Genomic DNA, 19,635 nt, shown 5'->3' with positions numbered 1-19,635 from the left:
AGTTTACAATTAAAAACAAAAACCATTAAAACCAATAACAATTAAAACAGAGATATAAATATTAACACCAATTAAAACATCTTAAGAAACAATTAAAATATCATAACAATTAAAACCCTGAAAACCAGGTTAGCATTAAAACGATTAAAACTAATTAAAAACCCTGAAAGGCCAAGCCAAACAGATGGGTTTTAAGGGCTCTCTTGAAGGTCAGTAAAGAATTAAGATGACGAATTTCTGCTGGGAGTGCATTCTACAGCCTGGGAGCAGCCACAGAGAAGGCCCGCCTCTGAGTTGCCACCAAACAAACTGGTGGTAACTGGAGACAGACCTCCTCGGATGACCTTAACGTGCGGTGGGGATCATGTAAAAGAAGGCACTCTCTAAGGTATTTCGGACCCAAGCCGTTCAGGGCTTTAAAGGTAATAACCAGCACTTTGTATTTTGCTCGGAAACATATTGGCAGCCAGTGTAATTGATTTAAGACAGGCATAATATGGTCTCTCCGGGTTGCCCCAGAGACAAATCTGGCTGCTGCATTCTGAACTAGCTGAAGTTTACAGACTACGTACAAAGGCAGCCCCACGTAGAGCGCATTGCAATAGTCAAGCCGGGAGGTTACCAGCTGATGCACCACTGTTTTGAGGTCATCCTCTTCAAGGAATGGGCGCAGCTGTTGAATCAGCCGAAGCTGATAGAAATCACTCCTGGCCATGGCCTCCACCTGAGATACCAGGGTGAGCCCTGGGTCCAGGAGTACTCCCAAGCTGCGCACCTGCTCCTTCTGGGGGAGTGTAACCCCATCCAGCACAGGAAGATCTAACTCACCCCTCAGATTCTGAGCCCCCTCAATGAGCACCTCCATCTTGCTTGGATTCAGCTTCAATTTGTTATCCCTCATTGAGCCCATTATTGCCTATAGGCAGGCATTTAGAGAATGAGTGCCATTTCCTGAAGATGAAAAAGAGAAGTAGATTTTAGTGTCATCAGCATACTGATCACCCAGCACCAAACCTCCTGATGACCTCACCCAGTGGTTTCATGTGGATGTTAAAAAGCATTGGTGACAGAATGGACCCCTGAGAGACTCCATATAACATCTCCTGTTTTGAGGAGCAACTGTCACCAAGCTGCACCATCTGGAATCTACCCGAGAGATAGGAATGGAACCACTGCAAGGCAGTGCCCACTATCCCCAACTCCCCCAGGCGATCCAGAAGGATACCATGGCCGATGGTATCGAATGCCGCCGAGAGATCCAGAAGAACCAGCAGAGTCACACTCTGTCTGTCAGTTCCCCGGTAAAGGTCATCTATCAGGCTGACCAAGGCTGTCTCAATCCCATAGCCAGCTCTAAAGCCAGTTTGAAATGGGTCTAGATAATCAGTTTTCTCCAAGACTGCCTGGAGGAAAGGCATAGAGTATTTCTTGCACTCCTGAGCAACCTCAGAGGAGCAAGCCCTCTGGTCTCTTGTAAATGTGACATACTCATGGGGTCAGGTGAGTTGCTGCTGGAAATAGTTAGGAAAAGTGTATTTCTTGTAAGGTCCCTGTCTAGCTTAATTGGCTTTTAAGCCAATCACATGAGTGCTCAGTGAAAGGAAGGGAGGCCCTTCTGTGACCCTTGCAGAGGCAGGTGACAGTTTAATTTGAATCAGTTGCTTGTGTACACTGAAGAACAATGGTCGCATGCTGAAGAGCAGACCTCAGTGCAGATTCAACAGAAGTTTGGTGCAGGAGGCCTGGGTGGAAGCCAGGTGATTGCTCGGCTACCATGGAGGCTGGTTTGCTTGTTTGTTTAACCTTTTGGTGCATGGTAAGAAGTGGCTGCTCTCTCCATGAGCGTTCCCATTTCCAAGAGAGAGATTTAGCATATCTGTGAATCTAGACACATATTTCCAAGCATTTGATCTATGCCCCCACTCTATGTTCAAAGTATCTCCATAGAGGCGTATTTCCTAAAAATTCCTGAAGTTTCTTCTCTTATTATTTATTATTATTTATTTATTTAGCACATTTTTATACTGCCTTAACCCAAGGTCTCAGGGCGGTTCACAACTTGCACTTCAGAGTGTTATAGTAAAATTTACAAAGAATGATTGGATTTTAAACAATTATTTTAAAAGAAGTTGGCAGCTGGTTGACAAAGATTTGCCAGTGTGTGTGCTGTTTCTTAGGATAGTCTCTGCTCAGATGTTGATTGCAGAGGAAAGATTAATTTGAAGATCATATTGGTCTTGGTAGGTGTAGATGGTAGTTAGTGTGCTGTGATCAGACCCATCTAATTCAAAAGGAAAAAAATGGTGGCAAACCAAAACTGGTGGCGACACTTGGTTGGTGTCGCCAATATGAATTGGAGACCCTACTCAGCAGCTTATAGGATAGCTTTCCGAGGATAAGTGAGGAGACGCATGCAGCTTCTGGAGAATGATGCTGAGGCTAAAAGGGGGAGACATCTAGAAGGGGTTCATCTGGTTGGGAAAGCCCATGAAGGAACACCTGCCTTGCTACTGGGCACTTTGCGCTGTAGTTCTTTGGCCAGACCATAGAGCAGAGCAATTGACTTTGTATTTCCCCAGCAACACAAAATTCTTTTCTCTGCGTATTTTGTCATTAAATTGCCAACATTTCTTCTGTAAGGGGGAGGGAGGTTCATAGAGAAATGTTCTGTCCCTGCAGTCAGTGTTGATTTGCAGGAGAAAGTCAGGTCCGTGTTTGTTCTGGATGGCATTGCTTGCCAACAGCTTTTCCTCTGAAGCTTTCAGAGTTGAGAGCAATTGATGGAGGAAAGGAGATCCCAGAAGGTTTGGCAGACAGTTGTTGGATTAAAGAGAGCAGTTCAAAGGCCCAGTTGGCTTGTGGGTTGTGTTCTGGCTCTTCTTGTGCTTGAGGCCTCTATGATAGGTGTGCAGAACAGTTTCCAGCAACTTCAGTTAAAACTTTGCATGCATCAAAATTTCCCTCTGATGGCGGGGGCAGGGTTCATCTACAGATTTTTTTTTTTTAGGAAGAAAATAAACTGGAAAGTGTAAATAAATGAAGTTTTAGTTGTTAATTTGCAAATATTTTTGACTATATAAACACAGTTTGCTCCAGGAAATAGCCCATTAAATGCTGAATATGGTGTGTGACATTTTGAACACTTCTCCACTCTAGATTTGGAACTGTTTGTTTAGTCATTTAGTCTCTGTATAGTCACTTGGTCTTGAGGGGGGAAAAGCTCAAAACTACAGTGGAAACTTTTTTTTACATGTCAGTACAATGGAAAGTGTAAATAAAAGCTTCTTCCTCTTAGAATAAACAATGGTAGTCACACAAATACTTGTCTCTTGGCCCCTGGATATCCTGCTCAAGGTTCCTTCATTCTCTGTAAAGTGGGGGCAGGGGGAAACAAACACCACATAGATATATAATCAGGTTTTAAATGTTAAAACATTGGGTTTTAAATGTTTTTAATGGTAAATCATCCAGAGATGCAAGTTTTGGGTGGTATAGAAATATTTTAAATAAAATAATTAATAATAGAAGAAGAAAAACAAAGAGATTTATCAAGACAAATGAAAAATGTGGTGAAAGGTATTGGTTATATTGCGAGCATAATAAAGGCCAGCTGTCTTGTCACAGTGCAAGCAGTTGGAGACCTGATCTCATCTTTACAATATTATTTATTTACCATGTTTTTTATACCGCCTGATATGTATATCTCTAGGCAGTGTACAAAATTTAAAATATTTAAAAGTCACAAATTAAAATACATGACAATAAAGACAATAGAATAAAATTATTAAAACAAGTTTTAAAAATTATTAAAATTCTAATTAAAAGCCTGCGAGAACAGGAGAGTCTTGAGGTTCTTCTTGAAAACAAACAGAAGGAGATGCTCTTATTTCAGCAGGAAGCTTACTCCAAAGCCCTGAGGCAGCCATAGAGAAAGCCTGGTCCTGGGTCACCACCAAACGAGGCGGTGGCAACTGTAACCGGACCTTTCCAGAAGATTGTAACAGGCAGCAGAGATTGTGACAAAGGAGGCACTCTCTCAAATAGCCTGGACCCAAGTCATTAAGGGCTTTATAGGTAATAACCAGCACTTTGTATTTCACCCGGAAACATATTGGCAGCCAGTGCAATTCATTTAGAACCAGTGTTATGTGGTCCCTTCGTGTTGTCCCAGAGACCAATCTGGCTGCCACATTCTGTACCAATTGCAGTTTTCGGATGAAGTACAAAGGCAGCCCCACGTAGAGTGCATTGCAATAGTTAAGTCTGGAGGTTACCAGCATATGTACCACTCTTTTAAGGTCATTCACCTCTAGAAATGGACGTAGCTGACGTATCAACTGAATCTGATAAAAATTGCTCCTGGCCACTGTCTCAAACTGAGAAACCTGGGAGAGCTTTGGGTCCAGGAGCACTCCCAAGCTACTTACTTGATCTTTCACGGTGATTGTAACCCCATCCAGAACAGGCAGATCTAAACCATCTCTCGGATCCCGACCCCCCACAGTCAGTACCTCTATCTTACTTGGATTCAACCTCCGTTTGTTATCCCTAATCCAGCCCATTACTGCCTCCAGGCAGGCATTTAGGAAAGATGTGCCATTTCCTGATGTGGTTGGCATGGAGAAGTAAATCTGGGTGGCATCAGCATATTGATAACACCCAGCACCAAACCTCCTGATGATCTTTTCCAGCAGTTTCATGTAGATGTTAAAAAGCATTGGAGACAGTATGGAGCCTTGTGGGACTCCACACTTCACTTCTCGCTTAGCGGAACAACAGTCTCTTAAGTGACACCATCTGGAATCTGCCAGAGAGGTAGGAGCGGAACCACTGTAAAACAGTACCACCTAATCCCACCTCCCTCAGGCGATCCAGAAGGATACCATGGTTGATGGTATCGAAAGCCGCAGAGAGATCCAAAAGGATCAGCAGAGTCACACTCCCTCTGTCGATAGCCAGTTGGAGATCATCCATCAGGCCAACCAAGACGGTCTCAATCCCATAGCCCACATGAAAGTCAGTTTGAAATGGGTCTAGATAATGTGTATCATCCCAAACTGTCTGGAGCTGAGAGGCCACCACCCACTCAACCACCTTGCCCAACCATGGAAGATTCAAAAGAGGTCTGTAATTAGCTAACTTTGAGGGATCCAGCATAGCTTTCTTCAAAAGTGGTCTAATAATAGCCTCCTTAAGACAAGGAGGCATCCTGCCCTCCCTCAGAGAAGTATTTATAATATTAACCAGACCCTCTCTGATAATATGATCATTGCTTATGAACTTGCGCTAACTAGAACCATTTTCTTCTGATAGAAGAGGTTACATATAAGCTGAAGTCTGTAAGCATTTCCAATGCTCACCTGAAATATACGTGCTGTGGACCATACGTTTAACCCTGAATCTCACTGAAGGCATTGAAAGTTCTTGAACAGAGATATTTTGGCTTATTATGATGGCTTCAGCTATTTACTTCCTTTTCAGTATCTGATTGATTCCAGTTTTACCTATAGTTAATAAAATTCTGTGTACTTACAGAGACAAAAATCATTACATAAGTTTAAATGGGTCTCTTAAAATTCAAACTGATATTTAGTTCAGGATTCACCTTGAATTGTTTTGTTCAGTTACTTGAATTTTGTTTTGTTTCATTTTGGGCTTCTTTGTCTTTCAGATGAACAGGCTTGACTGTGGCCCTCTATGGTAGGTAGAAGGGGCACGTGCTTGCTTTCAGTGTTCAGAAATGAAATACAAACCTCTCTAATGATTAAAAAAGAACTCAGTTTCTCTACTTTCATCTTGCTCTTTTGCATCAGATGGTACTTTTTACTGTGATTCTTTCCAGTGTGTGTGTGTATACAGACATACATAAAAAGCAATTAACACAGATCTGGGGTGTGTGTGTGTGTGTAATATATATAGATGTAGATAAATAAATGAAATTTTACTGGTATTGCTGTTTCTGGATCTGTGTTAATTGCTTTTTATGTGTCCATTGTTTAACCAGTAACTTGAATTTATGGATTATTTAGGAGTTCCGAGTGAGAATCTTCTTGTTGGTGTAAATGGCCAAATAGTGCAGATGGAATTTGTGATGTTCGGGCACTATTAAACATTCTGCTGGTAATCACTGGGCAAAGGCAAAGACAGATAATTTATACTAGGATATCACTGGTGTAAATAACTATGTTCTGTCTATGGACACACTTAATTGATCAGGAATCTGCCCGAGTGCAGTGAGGTGTGTATACACATGTTAAAACAACATATATAACATACTCTTAGAATGGTGGGGTTTCAAGCTGACATGATGGACAGGGATGATGACTCCTGCTACTCTGCCTAGTGTGCTGGAAAATCAGGTGTACCGCACAAGCAAGAACATGAGCCCTTCCTATTCCTCCAGGCATAGCACACAAATAGGAGCTATGTGTGCAACACCAGAGGAAGACAGATGCCCTTGATCTCCAAAGCGGGCATGTTTACATGGCTGTTCATAAGTGGTGTAATTTACTGTTTCTAGTGTTAACAACACTGATGTTGCAGTTGTTCGCTTATGATTATAATTGTTGAGCATCTTCCCTTTGCTTTAAAAAGAAAAAAGAGAGGCCTCCTTTGTCCCTTTTACTTATTGCAGTTTCAACAATAGACCTGATTTCAAAAACCTTTAAATGTCAAACAATTTATTTATCTGTTCTCCTTAAAAACATACTTGTTGCCATTTGTGATTACTTCTTGAGAGCAGTTTTTCAAAAGGCATTTTGTCCTCCATGCCTTCATAGGATCTTTGATCGGAGAAATAACTATGGTTAGAGCAGCTCTTGATGAGCTGGAAGACAAATGAGACATCTAGACATTTATGGCACCTTCCATGTCAAGGGAATCTTCTTCTTTTCAGAAACAGGGGTGAATCTCTGTATTTGAAAAGTAATTTGTGAAGCAGCCATGTGGCATATTATGCCTTTGGGAGATACAGGAACTGTTGCATCCTTTTTAGAGGGTTGTTTAACACTGCAGTGTAGAGAAGACCTGCTACTCCATGGTAAAAGCATGATATGGAGCTTTACATTCTAGTTTCCGGGTTCACACATAACGGCAGAAGAAAGATCACAAGTGCAGGTAAACATTCTGCTCGTGCATGCAAAATCCCATCTAGCTCCAGCTTGCTTTGCTTAATTAGTTATTGAATAAGTGGAACTGAGGCCATTAGCCAGTAAAGCCACAGCCTGTTCATATTTAGGCTCTGGTAATTTTTTATTTCCACTGAAGACAGGTTCCAGAGGTGCCTGTTTGTGGTCTCCCTGGGGAGACTTTTGATCTCTTCTGTCTCCTGCCTAACTGCAGTGAGGTCCAGGAAGAAGTCAGCCAGCAAGCCATGAAACAGTCTCTAGTGAGGTCAGTGTAGAGGTCATTCCTCTGACATCTTGGTCTCTTGGCCTGCAGCTGCCCCTGTTGAACATGGACTGCAATGACTGCTTCACAGAGGCCATAGGTGTTCCTTGTGGCTTTTTTAGTTTGATTCAGTTATTTTCCCAGCCTTTGCCAAGGATACTTTGAAGTTGGATATGTGGTTTTTCTAAAAAAAACCCAGATGTCCTTTGTAATAATTTCTTTTCCCTGGGCGCTCATTGATATGGAACAGGTATTTACCTCCAATTCCTACAACTGCACTCAGTAGCCATCCGAAATACTAATGTTGGTGAGTGTAAATTGTTTTTCCACAGCCCGAGGAGGTCATCCTCCAATTGTATAGGTTGTTGGCCGAGCATGCTCTGAAGACAGGACCAAATTAAAACGGAAGACGTGGCTAGCTTCCTGCCTGGGAGGCGGCAAAACCCTTGTTCCGGTTCTGTCTTGCTCCAGTGAACAAGTCTGTGAAATAGCTCTTGATATTTCTTAGCTAAGTCTAAGTTTTTTGCTGGCTAGCTTCACTTGACCTTCTCCTTACTTCCTCACCTATTATAATATTGTGCCAGGGTGGGAAGGAAGTAGATTTATTATCCAAAAATATAATAAATATTTACTTTTTAATTTTTCTGTTCAGCTTATTGGTCTCTTCTTGCTTTCGTTTTTGTGATTAGTGTTTTTTGTCTCATTGGCTGCCTTACGCAGCGGTTTCATGCTGATGCCTCTTTAGAGGGGTCTCTATCTGAAGGTCCACAGTCGGATTCCAGAGGTAGGTCTCAACTCAGAGACCCTCCCTCTGCTGCCAAACAACCCCGGTCGACTTGCTTGCTGCACCTCCCCCAACAGCCCACACCGGAACTGTGGAGGCCTCTTTGAAGGCTCAGAAAAAGGTGAAAAAGAAATTGAAACATTCGGAGGACAGAAGAGAGCCAAGTGGGTTGACTTTGAAGAAATGCTGAGCGAAAGGCTGCTCCTATAAGAGGTTTGTGAGGAGCGTCTCCCTCACCGTTTGCCACTTCCCCCCACTGAAGATTCTGCTTAGCCCTCTGAACAGGGCAGTCTCATGCAGCAGCCTCCGATCCCTTCTCTAGCTCTGGTTGAGGAGGTGATCAAGCTTCCAACTTGCATTGGGGAGTCCATGCCTGCCAAACTGCCTGTTCCCACCTTGAAGCCTCCTGCAGAAGGTGAGCTACCTGTGCTCCCAGCATCCCCTCCTCCTTCCTTTTCTCTCCTCCCAGTTGCACCGACTGAGTAGCCTCCTCTGGAGCACCCCGTGGGGCAGCCATCTCCGGAGCGCCCCACCACCTGGCATCTCCAGTGCCTACCATACCCAAGCCACCCACAGAACCAGCAGGATTGAGCGTTCTACCTCGAAAGCCGCTGGACGCTCCTTTTCCTGGTACAGACCCATTCCCGCCTGAAATTGCAGCCTGGTTGGGGGAATTCAGCACTTGGCAGTGCATGACGCTTATCAAGCTGCAGCTTACTCCACCAGCTAACCCCTGACTGAAAGAGCCCCCTCTCCTAAGCGCCCAGCTCCCCCTCTTTTCCAGTCTCCTACTAACCTACTAAGAAAGCCAGCATGGTATAGTGGTTAGAGTGCTGGACTAGGACCGGGGAGAACCGAGTTCAAATCCCCATTCAGCCATGAGACTTGCTGGGTGACTCTGGGCCAGTCACTTCTCTCTCAGCCTAACCTACTTCACAGGGTTGTTGTGAGGAGAAACGTAAGTATGTAGTACACCGCTCTGGGCTCCTTGGAAGAAGAGCAGGATATAAAATGTTAACAACAACCTTCCTATTCTTCCTACCAGACCGCCACCTACCCTTGTGGCAGTTTCATCTGGAACTCTTTCTAACATCCCTGGGACTCATGCTACTATATCTGACCAGGAGGCAGTCCTAAGTGATAATAACAATGCCTCACTTCTGACACGGAAGAGGGGGAACTCTTGGATGAGAACGCACTGGCCCCTATTCCCTTCTCCATATGCCTTTTCTCCTCCTCTGATTTTGAAGTTATGCTCTCTAAATTTAGGTGTGCTATTAATGATGTTGTGCCCCCTTAGGTACATCCCAGTCTACATCTCCTTTGGATCATGTTCTTCCTTCCAGCTCTATGCACACCACTGCTGTTCCCTTCCTTCCTCTTTTCAGGGAAGTCATGATGGCTGAATGGACTTCTTCCACTTCTAACAAACCGGTGGGCCCTATTCCTAAGAAACTTTACAACTTACCCAAAGATTTCTCTGCTCACTTGGCTGTGCTCTCCGTAGACCCCCCGGTGGCCCAGTTGGTCTCAGCCTCAGTGGAAGCTAAGGAGGGAAATGAGTAATTAAAGTCACCTGAGGATCGTAAGTGCGATCTCCTCTTGGGTAAAAATTACACCGTCTCTGCCACGGTGATAAAGGCCACCACCACAAATTCTATATTTTCCAGGGCCTCTATGCTTTGGGTTAAAGAGCTGGAGGCCTTGGTGCCTCTTGAACTTGCCAACCTCTGCCAAGGCCTTAAGTTGGCCGGGGCCACAGCTCTCATGGCTGACTCCAGTTTAGACTGCATTCAATATGCAGCCTGGGCTATGGCTTCTGGGATGGTGGTCTTATGTTCCCTTTTGGCTAAAGCATTGGAACGTGGACTCTCAGTCCAGGATTAACTTGTCTTCCACCCCCTTTCAGCCATAAGCTCTGGCCGGAAGGTCTTTGAGCTTGGAGCCTTTTCTGTTTGTAAAGAACTCTGCATCTTCCAACTGGATGCTGTGAAACCTGACCCTATGTTTCTGCCCACAGTGAATTCAGCCTTTCATTGTTCACGTGAACAATGGGGCTGTGGTGCTCCCATCATTCTGCCCTTCACCAGTTCATCCTAAGGAACGAATTTGGCATTCCCTCGACATTCCATGTGTCATACTCTACGTCAAACCAAGGCCATCAGGCATTTCAGCTCCCTTTTTGTAACCACCTGCTAAATGTCTCTTGGCGTCAAAGTCTCCAAGAACACCCTCTCTAGCTGGATAAAGTTGTGCATTTTTTTAGCCTATCAGTCCCGCAACTTACTCATATGCCGTGGCATCACGGCTCATTGCACCCACAGTGGGGCTACCTCCTCTGGCTTTCTCGGCTAATGCTCCTCTGTGTTGGAGATCTGCAAGGCGGCCACATGGTCTTCTATTATGCCCTTCATCAAGCATTACAAAATTTCATCGTTCCATGTGGCGTGAGCTGCCCTTGGCCACACTGTCCTCCAGCAAGTAGTTTGAGTCACATCTCTTCTTTCTTTCCTCTTTTTACTCTTCTGCTTGGGTATGTCCCATACAATTGGAGGATGACCTCTTTGGGTTATGGAAAAATAAATGTTGGTCTTACTGTGAAAGGTTCTTTTTCACACCGAGGTCATCCGGGCCACCCAGGATGTGTACCTGGGGGTTTTCTACTATTGGGTGGAGGAGACTTCCAGGGCTTTTGTAGTTTTGCAGGCTGCTTTGTATGTACCTTCTTTGTTTTCCTGCCAATTGCTCTTTGGTTCTCTTTGGTTTTTTCCCCTTTCTCTCTCTCTAATATTTTTTCTCTTAACCTTCCTTTGGAGCACATCAGTCCCAGAACTGGGGTTTTGCCGCCTCCCAGGCAGGAAGCTAGTCACACTTTCAGTTTTAATTTAGTCCTGTCTTCGGAGCATTCTCTGACCACAACCCATACAACTGGAGGATGACTTCAACTGTGAAAAAGAACCTTTCATGATAAGACCAACATTTCTTTCTAAACCTCCCCCCCCCATGGTTTTTTCAGCAGTGGGAACAGAAATAATCTTGAAACAAGCCTTATTTTGTATAGTAATTGTAGGAGCTAGTTTTACAAAGCAGCCTTGCTACATATACTTGTGCCTCCGAAAAGAGAGAGCAAAGGCTCGCTTCTCAGTTCAGAATCAGTCAAGGTGGGATTTATTGAAGACTGAATCCTTTTGCCTTTTATAATTCTGTTTTTAAAATGCTTAGAACAGTGTGGCTCTGAACCACCTCAGCAATCACCTGACTGGGTTTAAATACTGATCAGGAAGTAATTTTCCTGCTAATAAACTTTAGCATATCTGGATATTATTATTAAGAATGCTAGAGGCTCAAAAAAATAAATAAATCTAAAAAGAAATGCAAGACAGAGCAGCAGTAGTAGCCACTGGGAGGGATGCTAGGCTGGATTGAATAGGAACAGCTCCTCTCCTCCCTGCTAATATAGGAGAGTCAACACTTTGCCTTAGCAGTGGATAGTGGTTTGTAAGTGTTGCCTTTTTGTATGACAGATTAGATATTACCCAGGTTTGCAGTTTTGATGGGTACTGCTGTGTATTACTTACAGCCTAGCTAAGTTTTTGAGACTGCTCATTCTTATACTGGTCCACCACTGTACTGTGGGCTTCCACAGGACCGGAGAGCTTTGCCTACTGCTTACTGCTGCTTTCTTTGAATGCTCGGTAGTCTAAGTATGATTTATTGAATCTCTTGAATGCCCAAGTTGTGTTCTTTCTTTCGTGCCTAGCAGTTGTGATTATGGATCATATTGCACGGTGTCTTCAGAAAAGGTGCAATGACGGCTATTTATGCTATGGGATTCCTGATGCAGAAGTCTGCTTTGTGGTCTTCTTTTCTAATGTTGAGATTGCATACTGCTGGCACCTCATTTGAAGCTTAGGAAAGAAGGTAAAAATACCAGGCTTACAGAACCAATCTTGATGAAACAGTGGATTATTCTTGGATAAACATGACAGCTTCCTATATTTCATTTTCCATGCAACTTTGTGAAATCACAATCAACTTTGTGATTTTACATTCCATGCAACTTTTTCTCTGCATATGGGTCAGCTGTCTAAAGGGGGGTAATGAAGCTCTTAACTATGCAAAGTGCTGACTGGCTTCGCTTATTCACCCAAGTTCTGGGAGAGGGATTATAGGGTGTCTCCAGTGTGAAAGAGACATTTTCCTCTGAATGCTTGGCTGAAGATCAGTGAACATCTCATAGACAATATAAATTGGTATAATTGACATCAGCTATTTCTGTGTTGCCTAAGAATAACAGACTAAATTTTTACAGGCCTGACTCAGCTATTTATCTTGATATGGGTCAGGAATAATACTTTAGATTTCTTGTAAAGTCTTCCTATGTAACCTTTGGAGCGTAATGAATAATATGGCATTATTGATTAAGATCTTAAGTAAGTTATGTATCATCTATATTTTTCAGGGTTCTTGATCATCATTGCCTTATGTCATTCTCTCTGTAGTTTATCTCAATACTGAATAGCTATATAGGTCATGTTGCTCATTCACAGGAGCATTTTCTGTGAAAGTGTCTTAATTACAGTAATACAGCATTAATGATGCACTGCGGTTACTGTATTGGCTTAGATTCTGCTTGATAGTAAAATGGCTAATCTCAAATATTTAAGCAATATTTAATTATATGGTAGCTGCCTATTCAATAAATTTATTCTCACACAGTGTAGGTGGTTATAGTTCTTAACAATGGGTTATTCTCTCTTACTTGTTCCAAAAAACAGGAATGTCTCAAGTAGATCAATCAGGTAGCTGGTCCAACCTCCTTACCCAGCAGGCAGCAGGAGCAGTCTCTAAAAGAGATTTAACAAAATGCATAGGAACTATGGGTTAAAAAGAGGGACTCTGTTACAGAACAATTGAAGGCTAAATCATTCTATAATCTTCTGTGGCAACTTTATTTGAAGGAAGGCATCAAGAGTCTGATATGAAGTGATGTCAGAGTTGAGGAGGAATGGGACATGGTGGCAGAAACATAAAAGTAGGAGGAAGAGGAATGTATTGTGTGGCTTCCAGCCATTTATTTATTCTGCCCCATACACATGTCCCTGGGTGGTTCACAATCTAAAATATTAACAGGTTAGGTCAAAAATTTTAAACTAAGAAATGTCAAGGTGAGCCCATCTTGGGTGCATCTTACTGGAACAGGTGTTATGATGCCAGCTTTGTAGATCTGGTGAATAATAAAAGGGATGGATAGTGCTGAGGGAAGGTGGAATTATTAGGAGTGGCAAACATAATACAATTTTGCTAGATCATGCTAAAAGTCCATCCAGTCCAGTACTTTGTTTCTTACAGTGGCCAGTTAGATGCTTCTGGGAAACCCACAATCAGAACATCAGCATGAAGGCAATAGCTCTTCCCTTCTGTTGCCCTCTAAGCAGGTATATTGCAGATTTCCTTTGGATCTAGGAGCCAGCTTAAAAATCGAGGAGCCAATATGAACACTTGACAGAACTATCAGAGATGTTCATTGGAGAGAGGTAGGGTAAATGGGCTTCTCCTTTATCCCCTTTACAATTAACAGAACAGAAACAGAGCTGCCTGGGACAAATAAATATTTTATGAAATAATTCTGCCTCTGAATATCCTAGTCTAGGCACCACAGTTAACTTTCTAGGGCCCATGGCTTCCGGGAACCTGGGATTTGCTAAGCCCTGATTTATGCTAACGTGGAGGAATGGAGAAACTTGCTGGATGAGATGAGTCTTAAAGCAGGACCTTTTCAGCATAGTGTGAAAATTAAGAGAGAATGGGGGTGGTTATTTAAAATTGAACTAACCAGATAAATAACAGTGGAAGGGCAAGAGTTTAAGTTAAGAGAGAATATGAGAACATGCAGTGCTGGAAATACTGGATGTTCCTGGCTGTGAAAAATGTGATGCCAGTGCCTAGGAACTCAGTTTTTCCCCTCTCAAGCCCCAGATAGATCTGTTGCATAAACTGTTGTGCTGGCACCAGAAGCCACAGTGCTGGTAGCTAGGAATGTGAAATATTTTCCAGCTAAGGGCACATACCATTTCTGAATAAACCTTTTAAATGGGAAAAAATTTTTACAATAAAAAGATACATACTTTTATCTACAATCATTTATGTAAAGTTAAAGCATTTTCCATCTAGAGAATTTCTTGAGGTTAAAAATATACATCCATCAATGTTCAAAACAAGAGTTTGCTAGTGGATTTTGATTCTAGAACAGTCTCCTTAAAATACTAAAGGGGACATAAACCTAAATGAGCCATATGCATGTAACATGTGCTTTAATCATAGACAGTTGGGTCCTTGAAGGATTTTCTTTCTTTTTAAAATATAAAGGCTTTTAAAAAAAACACCCCTTTCCTCAGGAATCAATAGCTTATGTCAAAATAGAAAAACAATGGAACTTGGTTTGAAGCAGATGGCCTATACAGGAAGCTGCCATATACTGAGTCAGACCATTGGTCTATCTAGCTCAGTATTGTCTTCACAGACTGGCAGTGGCTTCTCCAAGGTTGCAGGCAGGAATCTCTCTCTCAGCCCTATCTTGGAGAAGCCAACTTGAAACTTTCTGCTCTTCCCAGAGCGGCTCCATCCCCTGAGGGGAATATCTTACAGAGCTCACACTTCTAGTCTCCCTTTCATATGCAACCAGGGCTGACCCTGCTTAGCTAAGGGGACAAGTCATGCTTGCTACCACAAGACCAGCTCTCCTCTCCTAATTTTCTTGTGTTGATCATATCATTGACATATTAGGGTCTCTGGGGCAGAGAACCTTGGTTGTCTTTCTTGGGCATTCTAGTTTTGTATATTATTCTTGTATGTTTGTATAACTTTATATAAAACATTATTCTTTTTCTGTGTAAACTGCTTTGAGAAGTTTAGTTGAAAAGTGGCATATATAACTTTTTTTAAATAAAAAGGTGGCTCACAAACTCTGACCAAACTATTACTTTAGGTCACATAGAGACTGCCATCCCTAATAACAAAGTCTTATGGCTTTGTTTCTCCTTTTTAATAGCAGTTCCATATGATTTGCACCAGTGAACATTGCTGTAGTGACCATCATTCGCTAGAGGTTTCCAAATAGAGGCTGGATGGCCATCTGTCCTGGCTGCTGTAGAACACTCCTGCACACTCGGGGGTTGAACTAGAAGACCTCCGTGGCACCTACTCTCATTCTATTTGAAATGAACCCAGAACCCCAGAAGTAGGCATAAGGTAATTAAACACACACACACACACACACACACACACACACACACACACACACACACGATGTTGATGCTTCATTTTTAAGCTCTCCATTAGCAAATGGTGTATGTAATAGCATTAGTAAAACATTAGCTTTCCTTGGAGGCAAGGATATTTTATAGCTTATAACTATTCTCCATTGTGGTTCCCTCTCTAGTGCTGTGACATCTGTTTATATAGAAAACAAATTTATTTATTTACAGTTCAGGAGTAGACTAAAATGTTGCCCTTTTTTATTATCAATATTTACTGGCTAAGAGAGCTGGTGATGCATAGTGTTGCATATAGGGCTCCCATATTTAAAAAGAGTCTGTAGATTACCACAGGAGGTAAAAGCTTATGATCAGATTTGACAATTCCAGGGCACAGCTTTTTTAAAACGAAAGGCTCCTTCTGAATATTTCACTTCTGTAATGGCACAGCATGCTGGGGCCTGTAGTCTTTATTCATAGAATGTATACTCCATATTGAAGGAGATAGATGACTCCATTTTATTTCAGCTGTGTACACGATGCTCATGGTGCAGTTGTCTCTGAGATGCGCAGACATTGAGCCAAAGTCCCTTTTGCTTTTAGATTAATAAAAAGTAGCACAGAAGTCCTTCCATTAGCCTTTTTACAATTTTGATTTTGGACCTTCTGCTGTTTATTTCATCCTTATTTCATTTTTGCAACATTTTTAAATTCCAGCTGTGCACCAATATGGTAGACAAAATCTCCCTGCTGGTATGGTGGTAATTTTATTTACATGGGCAAGGCGGTCGGTGGCGGAGAGGCTCTAATCGTCCATTTTCATTGACTGATATCTCATGCCTATTATAAGGAGAAGCAGAGATTCTCCCCACCCCCACAGCCAGTTCCTTGAACTGAAAGCAGTGAGTTAGGAAGCTCCTTTGTGCAGATTTCTCCGTCTCCTCTTCTGGCTGCCAGCTGGCTTTCGTTCAACATTGTTTTCATCACTGGAGAGGGAGTGAGTGAGTGAGAAAGGAACATCTTAAAAAGAAAGCTACAAAAAGACATGGGAGTTGCTTTTAAAAAAGAATCCAACCTAAACAAGGCAGCTGGAGGGAGCACAGCTCTGTAGTGTGAGGAGCTAAGAGCACTGCAGCTTCCTCTGCAAAGCAAGATGCATTCCCCTGAGTTTCTTTGGTTGTAAAAGGAAACAAAAAAGGATGCTGTGTAGAGGTAGTGTACAGAGGAAAGCGGTGGGCTGGCTGCCAGCAGGAGATGGCAAGAGGAGCAGCTCCAGAGCACAGCAGCTGCTCGTATTTCTGTGCTGGCCTGTGTAAAAGCAGGCATCAGAAGGGGCTGGATGGGGTTAACAGAGCTGAGTGCTGGGCCACAGGGGATGATTCTGAGCTATGTATCAGTCAGAGACTGATGCTTCAAACTTGTCCTGTTTTGCTCCAATTGCTGTGACTGTTCCTGACTTATCTTCCCGGGGGCTGCCTGGAGCCAGAGGGCACATATGTTGTCTTGGACTGATCCCAGTAAGGCTGAGCAGTTACTTGAAAATCCGTTCAGCTTTGCCATGTTCTGGAGCAGCCTTTGCCTAGCCAGAGTCTCTGCCTGGTGCTGGAGATTTTCCACTGTTTCTGCTTCTCCTCGGTGCAGGCATTCCTGAAAGTTAATCAGGGTGAAAATTGCAGTCAGTCATGTCTGGAAGCAACCAGATGCTAATCCCACAGCTCTGCAGAATTGAACACATGGGTAGGAGACATTCTCTTTATATGCTACATAACTGCTAGTGGGATCAATTCACCTTTAGATGTCAAATAATTCCCACTTAGGTTTTCCTTGCTTCTTGTTCTGCCACAAAAGGTCGAAAGCAATGCAGGCTGTTGTGACTAGCCTTGGTGCAGTGTGTGTGTAGGCAGGCAGGCACAAAGAGCTCTGCTTTCTTGCCTGCATGCTGATCTGTGTGCAGTGCTTTCTTCAGCTTTGCCTGGTTCAATTTGTTAGGGACGTTTTCATAGGGGTTGCTAGTTCAAAGTGCACTTTTGGGTTTGTCTCTAATGATGTGGCTTCTCAGCACATAGATGCCTCTTATAGAGGTTTCAGCCCTTAATGGTGCTGAATTATTGATGTCTGGCACTTCATTTGTGTAGACTTTCCAAGCAAGTATTTCTGTTCCAGGACCTCTCTTAGAATTCCTTGTTGGCAGATCTCCAGGTGGACAAGTGCATGCATGCACTTTCTGTTGTGTATGGGTGAATTCTGTGTGGTAAGGAGGAAGTGGAGAAGGGCACATGTGCTTAGGTTTTTCCCCATCTGGTTTTGGTAGCTTCCTGGTTTCCGGATGCCTTTACTACTTCTCTCTAACGTTCATGCTGAAAGGGCAGCATGCCAGGAGCCTGAAGGCTGAACCTGATTTGCATAAAGCAGAACAGGTTGTTTCCACCATTTCTCCCCTAAGTTGGTATCAGGACTAGGTTTGGAATTACTGCATGTACCAGCATGCACTGTTCAGCTTGCTATAATTTTGAACAGAGCTGCTGTTAAGTCCTGATGTTAGGACTTAAGGTCTACAAAAGCTGATTTTTAAAGCTGCACTGATGATAACATAGAGTTTCATGAGTGGGTCCCCGCTCTTAAAGAGTTTGCAGTCTAAATTTTGGTGGTAGGGGGAGAGATGGGGATAATGAGGGCTGGATGTGAGCAAATGAATTAAATGTGTTTAGGCTTGGTTACAGTTAGAGTGCTGACTAAGGGAGTAAGTCAGTTTGTTGTGCTCAATAGACCAGAAGTAGAAATAAGCAACAATCTTGTGTGTAACACAAAATATGAAGACAAAATCATAAATACAAGACAACACATGCCTTGGAATAACTCCCACTCTACAAAACAGTTGTACCATTTGCATTAGTTAGATTAAATAGTGATTAAAGTAGAGTTAGAACAATGAATTTCATCTGGTGGTAGTCAAGCCTATTAAAATGCACAGTATTGCTTAGACGCTGAGCAGCATTGCTTAGTGGCTGTTCATAGGGTCAAGTTAATTGTCACCATAACATAAAGTGCACACTTAACTTGGTTAAAGTTGAGAAATTGTAAAGTAATGTTGTGCCTAAAAAGATTAATGAATGCATCTAAATGCTTGTTAGCCTAAATCCCTGTTGAGGCTGTTGCCCAGTTGAAGTTAGCTTGCCTTGAGACAATGGAAGTTCTCAATCAAGATCATCTGTAAGTGATATTCATGGTTGATGCTACTGGGCTATATATACTTAACCTAGCAGTTGTCAGAGAATGGAGTAGAAACAAATTGAAAATTATTATAAAATTGCATTCCTGCTGGTTCTGCATATGTAGAGTAGTGTGTGGTGCTGCCTCATTGAATCTAATATAGTTCCCCCCTGCCAAGTTATGCTCACACTTGGCTGGGCATCCACAAATCCACTTGCCAGCTCGAGAGTGGAAAGTGCTCCCCGTCCTCTGGTGACCCAGCACCTCACAGATTTCCTCTCCAGAGGTCTTGTTTCCACTGCTAGTTTTGAGACTGTAAGAAACAACGGGAATCTCTTTTTAGCAGTAGGTGAAGGCTCCCTCTGTTTCTTATCCTCTTCACATCCCAGTGCAAATGAGAGAAGTTCTGCTTCTTTCCCAAGCCCTCTGTCTGTGTCAGAAAGGATTTGGGGGAAGAGAGTGGATTGGTGGTGAGCACAAATAAAGCCTGGCTAGTGAGCTAAGCCTAAATTTGTGAGCCCATGCACTGGGCCACACAGCAATACACTCCAAGGCAAGGCCTTTTCTGCCAATAGCTTGTTCTTCCCCCTTTTGATGTGTGCTTGGAAGACCTTGCCTTGGTGCATATGGGTTAGCTGCATGCAACATTGTGTTCCTACTAGTACAGCAGTGGGCCTAGTATGGGGGAAGAGCTATACTAGTTTCTGTGGGTAGATTCACATGTTATTCTATACTTGGGGATCCATAAATTTAGGCTTCGTTCATTAGCCAGCCATTACTTGAGGTCACCACCAGTCCCTTCTCTTTCCTCAGATCCTTTTCTGGTATTCCGGAAGAGGGTTTGGAGATAAGCAGGACTTCTGTCATTTGCACTGGAATGTGGAGATGGCAAGAAACAGTGGGAGCCCTCCTACTGCTCAAAAGGGATTCCTACAGTTTCTTGCCTTCTCAAAAATGGCTGTGGAGATGAGACCTCCTTCCTAAGTACCTTCATAT

The 19,635-nt window shown here is 42.9% G+C and overlaps 1 protein-coding gene across 2 annotated transcripts in view; it reads left to right on the top strand.

Moving 5' to 3' along the window:
- ZNF609 (zinc finger protein 609) overlaps positions 1-19,635 on the top strand; it is a 128,477-nt gene that overhangs the window by 6,123 nt on the left and 102,719 nt on the right. The window contains exon 1 of one of the 2 annotated variants that reach the window (XM_053272227.1): positions 15,278-15,424. The exons of the other annotated variant lie outside the window; for it this stretch is intronic. The gene's annotated coding sequence lies outside the window, so the exon portion shown is untranslated. Of the gene's footprint in view, positions 1-15,277; positions 15,425-19,635 lie in introns of those variants that run through there. 2 annotated transcript variants of the gene reach the window in all.

Source organism: Hemicordylus capensis, chromosome 10, assembly GCF_027244095.1.
Source record: "Hemicordylus capensis ecotype Gifberg chromosome 10, rHemCap1.1.pri, whole genome shotgun sequence".
In the NCBI taxonomy this organism is placed as follows: domain Eukaryota; kingdom Metazoa; phylum Chordata; class Lepidosauria; order Squamata; family Cordylidae; genus Hemicordylus; species Hemicordylus capensis.
The sequence above is the reverse complement of the archived record's forward strand: the minus strand, read 5'-3'. Positions and strand labels throughout refer to the sequence as shown.